This window comes from Mytilus californianus, unplaced genomic scaffold (assembly GCF_021869535.1).
Source record: "Mytilus californianus isolate M0D057914Y unplaced genomic scaffold, xbMytCali1.0.p SCAF_21, whole genome shotgun sequence".
Lineage (NCBI taxonomy): Eukaryota > Metazoa > Mollusca > Bivalvia > Mytilida > Mytilidae > Mytilus > Mytilus californianus.
The window spans coordinates 8,422,240-8,426,312 of NW_026262670.1; positions in this window are offsets into that span (position 1 = coordinate 8,422,240).

The window sequence follows — 4,073 nt, forward strand, 5'->3', positions numbered from 1 at the left end:
TGTAGAATAGATGTAGGAGAAATTGTCCCCATCTCTTTATTGATGGTTAAGGTGTAGAATAGATGTAGGAGAAATTGTCCATATCTCTTTATTGATGGTTCAGGTGTAGAATTGATGTAGGAGAAACTGTCCCCATCTCTTTATTGGTGGTTAAGGTGTGGAATAGATGTAGGAGAAATTGTCCATATCTCTTTATTGATGGTTAAGGTTTAGAATAGATGTAGGAGAAATTGTCCATATCTCTTTATTGATGGATAAGATGTAGAATAGATGTAGGAGAAATTGTCCATATCTCTTTATTGATGGTTAAAGTGTAGAATAGATGAAGGAGAAATTATCCATATCTCTTTATTGATGGTTCAGGTGTAGAATTGATGTAGGAGAAATTGTCCCCATCTCTTTATTGATGGTTAAGGTGTAGAATAGATGTAAGAGAAATTGTCCCCATCTCTTTATTGATGATTAAGGTGTACACATGGTGTAGAATAGATGAAGGAGAAATTGTCCATATCTCTTTATTGATGGTTAAGGTGTAGATTAGATGTAGGAGAAATTGTCCATATCTCTTTATTGATGGTTAAAGTGTAGAATAGATGAAGGAGAAATTATCCATATCTCTTTATTAATGGTTAAAGTTTAGAATAGATGTAGAAGAAATTGTCCATATCTCTTTATTAATGGTTCAGGTGTAGAATAGATGTAGGAGAAATTGTCCCCATCTCTTTATTGATGGTTAAGATGTAGAATAGATGTAGGAGAAATTGTCCCCATCTCTTTATTGATGGTAAAGGTGTAGAATAGATGTAGGAGAAATTGTCCATATCTCTTTATTGATGGTTAAGGTCTAGAATAGATGTAGGAGAAATTGTCCATATCTCTTTATTGATGGTTCAGGTGTAGAATAGATGTAGGAGAAATTGTCCCCATCTCTTTATTGATGGTTAAGGTGTAGAATAGATGTAGGAGAAATTGTCCCCATCTCTTTATTGATGGTAAAGGTGTAGAATAGATGTAGGAGAAATTGTCCATATCTCTTTATTGATGGTTAAGGTGTAGAAAAGATGTAAGAGAAACTGTCCCCATCCCTTTATTGATGGTTAAGGTGAACACATGGTGTAGAATAGATGAAGGAGAAATTGTCCATATCTCTTTATTGATGGTTCAGGTGTAGAATAGATGTAGGAGAAATTGTCCCCATCTCTTTATTGATGGTTAAGGTGTAGAATAGATGAAGGAGAAATTGTCCATATCTCTTTATTGATGGTTCAGGTGTAGAATAGATATAGGAGAAATTGTCCCCATGATCCCTTTATTGATGGTTAAGGTGTAGAATAGATGTAGACAAAATTGTCCCCTGCTCTTTATTGATGGTTAAGGTGTACATGGTGTAGAATAGATGTAGGAGAAATTGTCCATATCCCTTTATTGATGGTTAAGGTGTAGAATAGATGTAGGAGAAATTGTCCATGTCTCTTTATTGATGGTTAAGGTGTAGAATAGATGTAGGAGAAATTGTCCATATCTCTTCATTGATGGTTAAGGTGTAGAATAGATGTAGGAGAAATTGTCCATATCTCTTTATTGATGGTTCAGGTGTAGAATATATGTAGGAGAAATTGTCCCCATCTCTTTATTGATGGATAAGATGTAGAATAGATGTAGGAGACTGTCCATATCTCTTTATTGATGGTTTAGGTGTAGGCTAGATGTAGGAGAAATTGTCCATATCTCTTTATTGATGGTTCAGGTGTAGAATTGATGTAGGAGAAACTGTCCCCATCTCTTTATTGGTGGTTAAGGTGTGGAATAGATGTAGGAGAAATTGTCCATATCTCTTTATTGATGGTTCAGGTGTAGAATAGATGTAGGAGAAATTGTCCCCATCTCTTTATTGATGGTTAAGGTGTAGAATAGATGTAGGAGAAATTGTCCATATCTCTTTATTGATGGTAAAGGTGTAGAATAGATGTAGGAGAAATTGTCCCCATCTCTTTATTGATGGTAAAGGTGTAGAATAGATGTAGGAGAAATTGTCCATATCTCTTTAATGATGGTTAAGGTGTAGAATAGATGTAGGAGAAATTGTCCATATCTCTTTATTGATGGTTCAGGTGTAGAATAGATGTAGGAGAAATTGTCCCCATCTCTTTATTGATGGTTAAGGTGTAGAATAGATGTAGGAGAAATTGTCCCCATCTCTTTATTGATGGTAAAGGTGTAGAATAGATGTAGGAGAAATTGTCCATATCTCTTTATTGATGGTTCAGGTGTAGAATATATGTAGGAGAAATTGTCCCCATCTCTTTATTGATGGATAAGGTGTAGAATAGATGTAGGAGACTGTCCATATCTCTTTATTGATGGTTTAGGTGTAGGCTAGATGTAGGAGAAATTGTCCATATCTCTTTATTGATGGTTAAGGTGTAGAATAGATGTAGGAGAAATTGTCCATATCTCTTTATTGATGGTTCAGGTGTAGAATAGATGTAGGAGAAATTGTCCCCATCTCTTTATTGATGGTTAAGGTGTAGAATAGATGTAGGAGAAATTGTCCCCATCTCTTTATTGATGGATAAGATGTAGAATAGATGTAGGAGACTGTCCGTATCTCTTTATTGATGGTTTAGGTGTAGGCTAGATGTAGGAGAAATTGTCCATATCTCTTTATTGATGGTTAAGGTGTAGAATAGATGTAGGAGAAATTGTCCATATCTCTTTATTGATGGTTCAGGTGTAGAATAGATGTAGGAGAAATTGTCCCCATCTCTTTATTGATGGTTAAGGTGTAGAATAGATGTAGGAGAAATTGTCCCCATCTCTGTGTTGATCGTTAAGGTGTAGAATAGATGTAGGAGAAATTGTCCCCATCTCTTTATTGATGGTTAAGGTGTAGAATAGATGTAGTAGAAATTGTCCATATCTCTTTATTGATGGATAAGATGTAGAATAGATATAGGAGAAATTGTCAATATCTCTTTATTGATGGTTCAGGTGTAGAATAGATGTAGGAGACTGTCCATATCTCTTCATTGATAGTTAAGGTGTAGAATAGATGTTGGAGAAATTGTCCCCATCTCTTTATTGATGGTTAAGGTGTAGAATAGATGTAGGAGAAATTGTCCGTATCTCTTTATTGATGGTTAAGGTGTAGAATAGATGTAGGAGAAATTGTCCATATCTCTTTATTGATGGTTAAGGTGTAGAATAGATGTAGGAGAAATTGTCCTCATCTCTTTATTGATGGTTAAGGTGTAGAATAGATGTATGAGAAATTGTCCCCATCTCTTTATTGATGGTTAAGGTGTAGAATAGATGTAGGAGAAATTGTCCCCATCTCTTTATTGATGGATAAGATGTAGAATAGATGTAGGAGATTGTCCATATCTCTTTATTGATGGTTAAGGTGTAGAATAGATGTAGGAGAAATTGTCCATATCTCTTTATTGATAGTTAAAGTGTACAATTGATGTAGGAGAAATTGTCCCCATCTCTTTATTGATGGTTAAGGTGTAGAATAGATGTAGGAGAAATTGTTTCCATCTCTTTATTGATGGTTAAGGTGTAGAATAGATGTAGGAGAAATTGTCCATATCTCTTTATTGATGGTTAAGGTGTGGAATAGATGGCGGAGAAATTGTCCGTATCTCTTTATTTATGGTTAAGGTGTAGAAAAGATGTAAGAGAAATTGTCCCCATCTCTTTATTGATGGTTAAGGTGTAGAATAGATGTAGGAGAAATTGTCCATATCTCTTTATTGATGGTTAAGGTGTAGAATAGATGTAGGAGAAATTGTCCATATCTCTTTATTGATGGTTAAGGTGTAGAATAGATGTAGGAGAAATTGTCCATTCCTCTTTATTATGGTTAAGGTGTAGAATAGATGTAGGAGAAATTGTCTGTATCTCTTTATTGATGGTTAAGGTGTAGAAAGGATGTAAGAGAAATTGTACCCATCCCTTTATTGATGGTTAAGGTGTACACATGGTGTAGAATAGATGAAGGAGAAATTGTCCATATCTCTTTATTGATGGTTCAGGTGTAGAATTGATGTAGGAGAAATTATCCATATCTC